General features: G+C 40.6%; 1 pseudogene; it reads left to right on the plus strand.

Moving 5' to 3' along the window:
* Window positions 1–528: 528 nt before the first annotated feature.
* LOC147323314 (IgGFc-binding protein-like) overlaps window positions 529–13,681 on the plus strand; it is a 35,850-nt pseudogene continuing 22,697 nt past the window's right edge.

Here is a 13,681-nt window from a genome sequence, read left to right on the forward strand (position 1 = left end):
TCAGCAGTAAACCCTTTGTCCGGGATCTGTTCTATGGTTGCTAAAGTTACTGCTTGACTATTAACCATGGTAACGGTATCTGATATCATTCTTCTTGAATATCCTTTGATAGAGTATTAGATTACATTTCTTAGGTAAATATCCCCAACTATATAAAGCCTTGTGTGTCCCCTGCAGTCTCAAATGAGCGTGAGAGACTCACAACTAATATTACATCAAGATTCAACAGATTCATCTGAATTTAGCTCTGCACTTAGGTTATAAATTAAACAAAAAATAAATTTTCCCTTTTAAATGAAGAGATCTGATTTGACTGAATGGCAGGTCCAATCATGTTTTTTGTGCTGCTTTTTGGAATGACAGGTTAGTAATTGTATTTATGTTCCTTTAATCCATTTTATGGTGTGTTTATTTTTGCCTAAGTGATCACTCAAAGTTTTTGGATCAGAAATAAAATCTTGCAATCTTGGAAAACATAATTTTCTGCTTTGCATTTTATTTATTTGTGTTTTTTTCATGTATAGGTGTGACTGCTCAGGTTGTCAGTAAGTTTGTGTCTTCTCAAAACCTTCTCTAAAGATTTGACTTTCATCAGTTTATCCTCAATTTATATCACATTTACACATACATAGGAGTAAAGACTGAAAGCCAGCGATGAATGTTTTATATTTATGTTTCCAGAATATTAACCATATAGGCCTTTTCTGTCTTTTTCATGGTCTACCTAATTGCTTCTTAGGACCTCTTTACCCAACATCTGGAACTGCAAGCTCTGCGATAGATGATGGAAGTTCTCCAAAGATTACCCTGCTAAGACCTTTTTTCTATTTTGGGAGGACATATAACAGCATTTACGTATGTAAAATTAACAGTAACAATTCATTTACTACATTTGTACCATAAAAATATTTAGCTGTCTAATTAAACTTCCTGCCACTAATTACAATATAAAACCTGGTTTGCAAAACAAAATCTGAATCTGTTTATCTAGATGTTGTGACAGGAAATATTCTTTTCTTTTCAATTTTTTTTTAGGTCAATCATAATGGACACCTAACATTTACTGGTCCACTAAGTGAATTTATAAGTCAGAGGTTCCCACAACGTATCAGAGACATCATTGCTCCATTCTGGACAGATTTAGACAACAGAGGAAATGGTCAGATCTACTACAACCAATACACCAGTGGCAGTGTTCTCCAGCAAGCTACACGGGACATCAATCAATACTTTCCAGGACTGAACTTTAATGCCAACTGGGTCTTTGTTGCAACTTGGTTTGAGGTGGCCTATTTTCCCACAAGTGGAACAGTAAGTCAGCTTCCAAAATTTGGAATTAAATTATGTGCTTATGTGTGATGTGTACGTGAAAGTCTGTTGCCTACTAACTCAGGAACAGTAGGTTAGTGTAATCTAGTGTCATCTTCCAGACATAAAGACATGAATTCCTGTGACAGATTTCATACAAAGATTATTTTTCAATATTGTGCTTTTTTATAAAAAAAGTGATACCTGAAGATTACCTAAAGCATTTCATATTAAGAAACTAAGGTGGTTAATAGTAATTATCTGAAATCTAGACCATTGAAATTGAAGCACAAATTATGAATTAATACATTTGATACGGTGATACATGAAAAGTGTATCATAACAAAATTAGGTGTAAATCCAGCAGAACACTGATCAAACAGAACATATAGTAAACTGAATTCATATTTTCCAGCGCACTACTGTCCAAGCTGTGCTGATCTCTGGAGGCCACTATTCATTTGTGCTGATGAACTACGGTATAATAGCCTCAACAACACTGAGAATTCAGGTCAGACCTACTATAGTCAATGCTCTGCATAGTCACTAATGAAAAAACATTCATTATTTCTAAATGCATTAATCATATTCTTGTGACTCACATTTGTAGGCTGGTTATGATACAATTGGCTCCACTCACTATTATGTCCTCCCTGGATCATTCACCAGTGCTGCATCAGGGAGTAACTCAAATTTTCGCCTTAGCAGCAACGTCAATGAACCAGGTCGCTGGGCCTTCCGGACAGACCACGGATCAACAGGCTGCACTTTTAATGGTAAGACCGCAGGATACAGAAGGCAACTGCTTCTGCAGCCTTTATGTTAGATATCATTACAGTCATGTGCAACTGTAAAAGGCAAGGCAACAATTCTAACCACAATGCATTCAGGTGCAATGAGGTTGAGGTTATTAACATCAAAGTCTCTGACTGTTTTTCCCTAATGTTGTTGCAATCAATAATTCATGAAGGAATTTCAAAGAGAAATCAGCTTTGAAATTATTAGTTGGAGGCTAAAAAACATTCTTTTTACCTGCTTAAAGGATGTTTAGCCCATGAATTCCGAGGTTTTGAAAGATTTTCAATGGCAACAAAAGGCAAGCAAAGAATAAAGAATGCTAGAGAGAGAAGCCATTCCCAACAAAGTGACTTATCCTAAGGCAGACCTACCCAAAGTGTGGGACCCGCCCCCTAGGGGGGGCGTAGAGCCATTGCAGGGGGGGGCAGTGTTGCCAACTTAGCGACTTTGTCGCTATATTTATATATATAGTTTTCAGACCCCTTAGCGACTTTTTTTCTAAAAAAAGTTGCTAAAAAAAGACGTGAAAGCGCTTATCGCTTTTACTCTCAACAAGCAGCGGGTGCTGTAACGCAGTCAGTTCTTCTTTTACTCTTTTACTCTTATGCTGTTTTGTGGATCACAAGGTTTAAAACTACTTATAAACACACACACAAAGTAACTCCACCAGAGTGCCTATTTCGTGTCACTTTTGCCGGTCCAAGCCCGGGTAAAGGAGCAGGGTTGGAATTGTGACATTAAAAAAAACAATAATTGCTAAAAGAAATTTCATTTGTAGTTCTAAATAAACTCTAAATCCATTTAGGACGTTTTTTACTCACTTTATGTCTCTTCCACGATGTTATTTCTCTCTCCAACAACATAGGTTACAATTAGATTAGCATGACCAATTATGCAGATTAGGCGATGACGTCATTTAGCGACTTCTAGCGACTTTTAGGACAGCCAATAGCGATTTTCCTTACTAAGGAGTTGGCAACACTGGGGGGGGCACGGTATGAAAAGGGGGAAAAACACCCAAAACGCTTGGACACTGCTAGCACGGGGCGCCAACACAAACGCAAAGCAGGAGATGAAGCATCGCTGAATATGTTTCCAAACCAACTTCATTCTAAGCCAAAGACTAGAAAATATGGTGAAGCATATCTTCCCTTTGGCTTCACCTGCACAAGTGCCAAGGTAGGTCTCCCCTGCATAACTGGTTTTCCCTTCGTCGGGAGCACGCGCTGGGCTCTCCAAATCACGGACAAACAGTATCCCACATTCTTGATTTTTATTTCACAAACACTTGTTGTAATGACTAACTACTCCTGACATTTTGGAGATGTTAGCTCTTTATACAGTAAAGTTACAGCGGGATAAAAATAATATCAGGCTGATCCTGCCACAATTTGTCCCCCGGTTCAAATTACGAACAAACAGTATTCCACAGTTGTTTATGTTTTTGAACCCATTTTTCACAGAGGCATTTTTTGAAAAATGTATTGATAGCAATGTTGAATATTATTACACAGGAAAAAAACAGCTACACGTAAAATAATTACACCATGACGCCTCTGCCTTTCTAAATGGAGGGACAGTAACTGCATGTGTATATGTAAGCGTGTAAAACCTGAAGATAGTCAGATTAACAGTAACAGTATTAGTACAGTAGTAGTACAGCGTGACGTGAAAAAAGGCACATACCTTTGACGTTGCGTGACAAACTCTGTATTCATCGTCCACACTTAAATGCAAAAAAGGAGTTTTAAAAATCTCAGTTTTTGGTGATTCGAAACGCCGTTTATGTGTGAACGAAAGGCCCAAACGCACAGAAAGAGCTGCGTTTTCAAAAATACCCGTGTAGGTGTGGACGTAGCGTAAAAGAGTTAGTAGGTTTTTTTTTTATTACTACCTGTAATTTATTGCAGCTTACTTGTATTTGCTTAATTGTTTACTAAATGTTTGAGGTGTGAAATAAACAACAATGGAGCAAAATATGGCGGGGGGGGGGGGGGGGGGGGGCAGACATTTTTCTTGTAAAACACAGGGGGGCCTAGCAAAAAAGGTTTGGGAACCACTGTCCTAAGGCAAGATTCACATGGACACATTGCTTAACACAGATTACCTATCACAGTTGTTAACTTCTTCATTTTGGTGCCAAACTGCATAAGGAACTATCTCTCTCACTCAGGATTTCCACTGATAATGTGATCTGATTCGGTGGCGCCTGCGCTGGTGTTTGAAAAGTTTCATATTTCAACACAAGCACTGCATGCAAAGCAGATGACAAAAACTGAAGTGGATGCGGTTTCTCAGTACATTAGAGTTGGACCCTTTCATGCATGAATTATGACAACCTCAATCGGGATTTTTACTTTTCTTAAGTATTTTTATTCATATTTAGGCATGAAAAAAAAGATTTTTGAACTAGCATGTGCATTTTGAACTTCATTTTTTTAAACATACGTTTTTCATGTTTTTTAAACATGGCAGGGTATGGACTGACACATCAGTGTCCAATGTAGTGGTTTATGTGCAAGTATACCATCAACACTGACACAAATACAAGAAAAAAACCTTTGAATAGCTGTCCACTGTAGTGACCACCAATGTTCCCTCTAATTTTTCATGTGTCTGAGTGAACACACAAACTCCCTGAGCAGTCCCTTGGACCACTGTGAGCAACAGCAGATGTGTGCACTGTGGTCACGCCAGCATCTAATCTATCCAAGTTACATGGTTAATTAAAAGAATCAAATTACAGCTTTTACATTTATGTTAGACTACTTTTAATTGACTGCTTTAGCCCACTTACAATGAAAATTAAAATAAAATCTTGTTCATGACCTGTGTAGTATGTTAACACTATTGGAAGTAAAAAATAACTTGAACTCCAATTTTGAAAACACAACTTTCCTTTTTTTTTTTTCTTTCTTTCTTTTCTTTTTTTTTAAATATAAAGCTCTGACTTATATTATGAGTATGAGTCTGTGGTCTGGGAGAGAGTCCTGTAACTCTGTCTGCAAAATACAGGATATAATGACCAATGTTGGGCAATTAATTATATAGTTGCTTCTTCAAAAAAGTAACTGAGTTATGCAAACAAGACATTCTTTTAAAATAAACATTTCAAATTATTTACAGAACTATCAGGTGTTCTGCATCAAATTTGATGCCACACAAATTATTTGTGCCACTCCAAAAAATAATTTCTGTCCACTATGAGATAAAGGAGAACATCACAAGCCTGATACCTGCAGGCCTGACAACAGGAGATGTATCACTCCTGTAACAGCTGTAACATTTAGCAGTCGCTTCATTGTTCTGACACACACAAGAAAACTATTGACTACACTACACTACACTACACAAGATTTGCGCTAAACTTTGCAAATCTCTCACATCTCAAAACACCGTCATCACTCCTAAAACTTCCCCCCTTCCTAAACAACTAAATGCCATGTTGCCATATCATCTTTTGATTGGTTGACATGGTACATTTTTCGACCAATAGGAAAGGGTGGGTTTTTTATTTTTTTTAATTTTATTAGTATTTTCCTTAAATGTGTCAAATATATATTTTCTCATGTAAATGTCCACTGAGCTGTGAGCCTGGGGGCAGTAATGCACCTTAACATTGGTTGCCAACCAAGAAGAAGAAGAAGCTGTGAGCCATGAGGGAGAGGGTGAGTGAGTGAGTGGGTGTATCCCAATTCAGGGTCTGCAGCCTTAAAGTACGCAGCCTCAACGGTCCTCAAGGGCCGTGTACTCAAAGACCGTGTACTCAAAGACCGCTAAGGCCGGAAGTGTGAGGCTTGTGAAATGGGACGGTCTAGCCTCCGTCACGCTGCCCAGGTTGCCTAGCAACCATGATAGCGTGAAACGTGTGGTTGACAGAAATGAAGGAGAACATATTTTGTTTATTTGTTTGTTTGTTTCTACACAAGCTTTGTGTGATTTAATAAGTATCTGAGGCTGAGACCACAGGACTGTAAAACATGATTGTTGGGCTTCATATCTGTACTGAACAGTCATATAAGATTAGCTAGTAAATAACAAATAGTTAATGTTGTTCATGAGGCTAAAGTCAGTGTAAATATGAGATGGCCAATATTATAGTTATTATATTAATCATTATTAGTTATTACAGCAGTGAGTTTGAACTCTCAAATCAAATCACTTCTATTGTCACATCACATTTGCAGGTACACTGGTACAGCACATGTGAGTGAACTCTGTGTCTAATACTGAGCTTCAGTAAAGATTCAAGTTGCAGCTATTCATATGTCCTATCATCTTAAACCTTCACTCAAAGACACTCAAGTATCTTTGACAGTGTATATATAGATGTATTATATATAAGAGACAAATGTTGTTCCTTCAGTATGTTGGCATTACTAAATTTGGCTCATTGCTTACATATATGTGTAAAAAGCAAATGTACAAGCTGTGATAACTGTTTCTGATAAAAATGAAGAGTAGACTGAAATATTAAATATTCCTTTATTGGGTGAGAAAATCACACCATGTCTGTTGGGCCACAAAGTCTACACTGCCACTGCCTTAAAATTCAGGGAAATGAAGGACGCATTTCAGGGCCGCATTTCAAGCAGCCTTTGAATTGGGACAGCCTTTGGCGAGCCACTGTGACGTAATCGGCCTTAAAATGCAGCCTTTAAGGCTGCAGACCCTGAATTGGGATACAGCCAGTGAGTGATTCGTTCCTCTATGATTCAGCACAGGAGGGAGGGGGTGAGCGAGTCCTGAGTGATTAGCTTACGCTTACGATTCAGCACAGGAGGGAGGGGGCGAGCCATACAGCTCGCTCTATGGCTGTATCCCAATTCAGGGTCTGCAGCCTTAAAGTACGCAGCCTCAACGATCCTCAAGGGCCGCGTACTCAAAGACCGCTAAGGCCGGAAGTGCGAGGCTTGTGTAATGGGACGGTCTAGCCTCCGTTGCGCTGCCCAGGTTGCCTAGCAACCATGATACTAACCACTGGAAACGTGTCATAGCTTTGTTTGACAGAAATGAAGGAGAAAATCTTTTGTTCATTTGTTTGTTTCTACATGAGCTTTGATCATTCTCTGTAAGATTAAGCTCAGCTATTGAACGGCGTATATTTTAAAGTAAAGGCTTTAAAACCAAGTTAGTACAAATGTCACTAATGTCACATAACTTTGCCGACATGTGGCCAACAGTAATGTTTAATGTTCTTCGTTATTAAACATTTGCACATAAATAAGTGACATAATATTCAGTACTTAAAGTGTACTCTTCGGCCGCCCCTCATTCGCCGTTTTTTTCTGCAAATTTATCCACACCCATCGCCGCGCTATGCATTCTGGGATATGTTGGGCCACAAAGTCTACACTGCCACAGCCTTAAAATTCAGGGAAATGAAGGATGCATTTCATGGCCGCATTTCGAGCAGCCTTTGAATTGGGACAGCCTTTGGTGCGCCGCTGTGACGTAATAGGCCTTGAAATGCGTACTTTAAGGCTGCAGACCCTGAATTGGGATACAGCCTATGATTCAGCACAGGAGGGAGGGGATTAGTGAGTCCTGAGTGATTCGTTCGCTCTACGATTCAGCACAGGAAGGAAGGGGGTGAGTAGCTCAAATGTGCTGTTAGCATGTTAGCAGAGCGATACTACTGTGAACCGAGGAGCTATTGTCTTGATGTGAGCTTCTAATCAGGGTTTTTTCTTCCACTTCAGAACAGAAATTTTTTTGTTAAGATACTGGATGTTGTGTTTTTCTCCACAATTTTAATTATAAGCTAGATATATTGCTGCTGACAGCAACAGGGATGAGTCAGTGAGTCATTTGGGCTTATGATTCATGAGTCAGTAAAGTGATTCTCCAGTATTGAACGATTCGTTCATGATTCGCGCATCACTAATGCAGATGATCTCCAGCTCTGTCAATGAAACCATAAGACTAAACTGTAGGAATGTCTTAAAGACATAAAGACATGGATGATCTTCAATTTTCTGCTTCAAATTCAGATAAAGATAAGATTATTGTACTCAGCTATAAAACTCTTACAAACATGATGTCTAACTAGATGCACACTCGGACTGGGATTACAGTGGCCTCCAGTAACACTAAGAGAAATGTTTGAGTTGTTTTTGACCAGGTTATGTCCTTCGGTGCTCATATTAAACAAATAATTAGAATGGCTTTCTTGCATTTATGCAGTATTTCTAAAATGGGAAAAATCCTATTTCAGAGTGACGCTAAAAAATTTGTTCATGCATTTATTACTTAAAGTCTGGCCCACTGTGATTCGTTATTATCCAACATGTTCTCACTCCTAAAGCGTAACATTTTATGCTAGGTGACAAATCGTCAACATATTACGTTTTCGGACACCCAACACGTTCCTAAATGACGAGATCGGAAAAATGAGGGAATATGAGAACCGTTTGGTCTCAATCTACAAATGTTTGCTTGGGAAAACACTATTTCATGCCATTAAAGTACTGGTTAAGATTAGGAATAACGTTATGGTTAGGGTTAGGGATAAGGTTAGGTTTAGGGCTGGAATACAGGGCTGGAATGTCTATTACCGCAGGACCGTTATTCCACTTGATTTCATCCATAACCCGGCGCGTACCATAAGAACACGGAAGGTAACCTTTCGCGCTCCTCAGGAACGCCGTGGGACGTGACAAAACATTGGGATGTTACGCCTCGGGAGTAAGAACGGTCTGTATTATCAGATTTTCCCAAAAACTCACTGAAAAGCATTGAGTTGATCCAAAATGCTGCAGTACGGACAGGGACTAAAAAGAAAGAACATATTTCTCCTATACTAGCTTCCCTTCTTTTGCTCCCTGTTAAAGCCAGATTCAAATGTAAAATTATTGTCCTCATATAGGTCTTGAACAATCAGGCCTCATCTTATCTTAATGAAATCATAGTGCCGTATCCTCCCAACAGAGCACATCTCAGACTGCTGTTAGGCATTGTTGGATTGTTGCAGTGGTCTCTCTGTTATTTGAGGGTCTTTAGTTTACAATATAAAGTGCCTTGAGGCAATTCCTGCTGTTATTTGACAGTACATGAAAAAAATGTAAGATAAATGTCTGGACATTTAACACAAGGCATAAGGGACATTTCCTTTTATTCTTTTTAAGGTGAATTAGTGCAGCTGGGTGCTTCATTCTGGAGTGACAGGACCTGTGCACAGAAGTGCACATGTACCTCAACAGGCCTGCAATGCCGCAATGAGCCATGCTCCTTTTCACAGATCTGCAAGCCAGCTTCCTTCCAGTTCTCCTGTCAGACAGTGCCAAGAGGAACCTGCACCATAAGTGGTGATCCCCATTACTACACCTTTGATAACACAGTGTTTCACTTTCAAGGCACTTGCACGTATGTTCTCTCTGAGCAATGTAATAGTGGACGGCCCTACTACAGAGTAGAAGGCAAAAATGAGCACAGAGGCAGTACTCGAGTCTCTTGGACACGACTGGTGAAAGTGCATGTCTACAATGACACAATTGAGCTTGTCAAAGGACGCCGTGGTCAGGCTAAGGTTGGTCATTTTGATTCTGGATAAATTCTACACTTTATGACCAGATATACTTTTCTCACTTGATATATTTGCTGGTTTTTTTACAGGTTAACGGGAACTTTGCATCCACTCCATTCTCCCTTAGCAATGGCACCGTGCAGGTTTATGATTCAGGTTTTTCTGTGTTTGTCAGCACTGACTTTGGTTTAGTGGTGTCTTATGACACAAATCATTATGTCCAGATCAGCTTGCCCTACACTTACCAGAATGGTACATGCGGTCTTTGTGGAAACTTCAATGGCATTCGTAGAGATGACTTTCAAACTCGTGACGGTGAGGTTGTGAGCTCTGATGTGGTTTTTGCTAACAGCTGGCAAGCATTTGGAGATGATAAGCCTGGCTGTGGGCCACAGTGCGGAGGTCTGGACTGTGCTGTTTGCACTGTAGAAGAGACAGCATTGTACAGCAACACTGACCACTGTGGTATCCTCAGCAGTAGTTCTGGACCTTTCACTGCTTGCCATCAGCAACTTCCTCCACAGTCCTTTGTGGACAGTTGTGTGTATGATCTGTGTGTAGGAGGAGGGTACCGACCTATTCTCTGTCAAGCCCTAAGTGTGTATGCAAGTCAGTGTCAACAAAGTGGTATTCGGCTACCAAGTTGGAGGACACCTGGCTTTTGTGGTATGTTAATCACTTTTTTTTTTTTTTGCATTATTTCAAAATATTATTGTATTAAAATTCCACCGATGTAAATATCGATGTTGTTCTCTTATGCCTAGAAATCCCATGTCCAGCCAACAGCCACTTTGAGTCTGAAGGCACAGGATGTCCACCTACCTGTGTTAATCCCAACTCTACCCATAACTGCCCTCTACCTCCCCAGGAAAGCTGCATCTGTGATTCAGGCTACATCCTCAGTGGTGGGGTCTGCGTCCCTCATGCTGAGTGTGGCTGCAGCTTTGAGGGCCGTTACTACCGCTCTGGACAAACTGTAATATTAGACAAAAACTGTGGGAGACGTTGTAGCTGCAGTTATGGCTCCATGACTTGCCACTCTCATGGTTGTGGCCCACTTGAATCATGCAGGGTGCAGGATGGAGAAAGAGGATGCAGACCAAATAGCTATGAAACATGCTGGATCAGAGGCCCAGGGTCATATCAGACATTTGATGGACTGACATACCAATATCCTGGGGCGTGTCGATTGACACTTGCCAAAGTTATGGGACTGTCCAGTCACCCACACTTCATGGTGACAGCAGAAAAAGTGCCAAGAGGCCAGCAAGGTTTTGCACAAATTCTGCATTTTGAAGCAGAGGGGATGCACGTATCTATTGAGATGGCAAGGAACAGTAAAGTGAAGGTAAGTGAATGGAACACTTACTTAAAATTATGTTCTTCCTTTAATATTTATTTATGTGTACACGGACTCAATACTGTTTAAGTCTTGTTAACTGCAAAAAACTGGATGATCCTGCAGGTTAACGGTCAGCTGATCAGGCTACCTTTCAGCACTACATCCAACCGAATCCAGATCTTCCACAGCAGCATTTACAGTGTCATCATTCGCACCTCCTTTGGTGTAACTGTGCAGACAGTCTGGCCTCACTTTGTACGTGTCACTGCTCCTGGTGTCTACAATGGTTCACTGGGTGGACTCTGTGGTAATTACAATGGTCATCCACATGATGACTTCAATACACCCAACGGTGTCCTGATCAACAGTTCTCAGGACTTTGGAGACAGTTGGCGAGATGGCTCTCTGGCTGCTCACTGCGTGGAAAGCATGAACCAAAATTCTACAACTAATTACAATTCTACTGAGTACTGTGGCATTCTCAGCTCACCAGATGGGCCATTTGTACCCTGTTGGTCTGTGGTTGACCCGAGCCAGCAGGTGGATGTATGTGTGGAGATCATGGGGGGCTCTAACAATCCAGCATCAACCCTGTGTGGCGTCCTACGAGATTATGCACTAATGTGTCAACAGAAGGGTGTTGCCTTAGGACAATGGAGAAATGCAACTGGCTGTGGTAAGCATTCAACTGTTTTTGAATTAATTCTAGCCATGATCTCCAAATGTTTAAAAATGCTTTTTTATGTTAACCTGTTTGTTTTTCTCCAGCACTAACCTGCCCATCAAACAGCCATTATGAACTCTGTGGAACCTCTTGTCCTTCTGCTTGCCCCAGCCTCTCTTTCCCCTTCACCTGTGATACTGTGTGCCAGGAGGGCTGTCAGTGTAACAGTGGTTTTATCCTCAATGGTGACCAGTGTGTTCCACCAACATCTTGTGGATGCTATCATCAAGGACGCTATCACCAAGGTGGTGAGCAGTTCTGGGATGGTGAAGAATGTCAGAGCTTGTGTACCTGTAACGGAAATACAGGGAACGTCCACTGTACTCCCAACTCCTGTGGGCCCCAGGAGTCCTGCCGTGTGGTGGAGGGCGAGTTTGGCTGCCATCCCAACCTTCATGGCACCTGCTCTGCCTCTGGAGACCCTCACTATATCACCTTTGATCGCAAGGCCTATGACTTCCAAGGAACCTGCCGCTATGTTCTGGTGACCCTCTGTAATGCCACTGATGAGCTCAATCAGTTTTCCGTGGAAGCTAAGAATGAGGCATTGAATGGGCTTCCACTTTCAATAGTAGCTGAAGTTTTTGTGAATGTCTGGGGCTACGACGTGCATATGTCAAGGGACAGAAGAGGTTTGGTACAAGTAAGTAGTTAGTGATAGTTCTCATTCGATGATTGTTATGAACAATTTCAGGTGTATGAAGTAAATGGCAGCTACATATATTTTAGGGATATTTTTACTGCTGTGAATGAAAAAAATAACAATTAAAAAGTAGAAAAACTACCCACTGATTTTCTTTGCATATCTCTTCTAGGTGAATGGAGTAACTAGAAATTTACCTATTGTCTTGAATGAAGGTAATGTGTCTATCTATGCAACAGGATCTCGTATACTTGTCAGCACTAATTTTGGCTTGAGTGTTACCTATAATGGATATAGTGCAGTGTTTATCTCCGTACCACCAAATTACAGGTACAATTCCCACCCATCAAAGCTGAAGTAATTATTGTTTGACATGCTTTAAAAAACAGGATAATCCCAGCTATATAAATAATTTATTTACTAATAATTTATCCTTATGAAACTAACACAAGGACTATTGCTAACTGTTGTCATCAACAGAGAAAAAATATGTGGACTTTGTGGAAATTTCAATGGAAATCCAAATGATGACTTTCACACACCATCTGGAACGATAGTCACATCTCCAGATGAGTTTGGGAGAGCCTGGAAGGTGCCAGGCAACTACACGTGCAATGATGGCTGTGGCTCCTCCTGTCCACAGTGTGCCAATGAACAGCCTGCTAGAGATCAGTGTGAGGTGATACAGGCAGCTGATGGGCCCTTCAGTTTCTGCCACGAAGAGGTGGACCCGGCGCCATATTTCAACGACTGCGTGTTTGATGTATGTTTGTCAGGAAATCAAGGCCACGATCTCTTGTGCAGTGCCATTGAATCATATGTCAGTGCCTGTCAGTCTGCTAATGTTCGAATCTATCCCTGGAGAGAGAACACCACCTGCAGTGAGTCAACATGTCATTATATTTTATTTATATCTAAATGTACAAGAAATTTGCTAACCACTTCAGAAATAAAATGTCCAATAATTTTACAATACTCACTGTATCCACACTGTATTACATTAAAAGTGGTATGTCTGACTAGTGCCATTTGTCACGTTTCTCACTTATTAAGCACTGGACTGTCCAGCCAACAGCCATTATGAGCTGTGCGGTACTGACTGTGGCCACACCTGTGCCAGTAGCATTGATGAAACCTGTGAGCAGTTCTGCTCTGAGGGATGTTTCTGTGATGAAGGCTTCATCAAGAGTGGGACCAGGTGTGTCCCAGTGGAACGCTGTGGCTGCCAGTATGACGGATTCTACTATGATGTAAGACATATTAAAGTCAATAGTAAATACTCTTTGAAGTAATTCCCTTCAAATCAGCAGAATCAGCAGACTTTCCCTTCTTACATTTAGA

The sequence above is a fragment of the Aulonocara sp. 'chitande type north' Nkhata Bay genome, linkage group LG8 (genome assembly GCF_057382095.1).
Source record: "Aulonocara sp. 'chitande type north' Nkhata Bay isolate Kocher_YH1m ecotype deep benthic linkage group LG8, A_spYH_male_GT1.1, whole genome shotgun sequence".
Classification (NCBI taxonomy): Eukaryota; Metazoa; Chordata; class Actinopteri; order Cichliformes; family Cichlidae; genus Aulonocara; species Aulonocara sp. 'chitande type north' Nkhata Bay.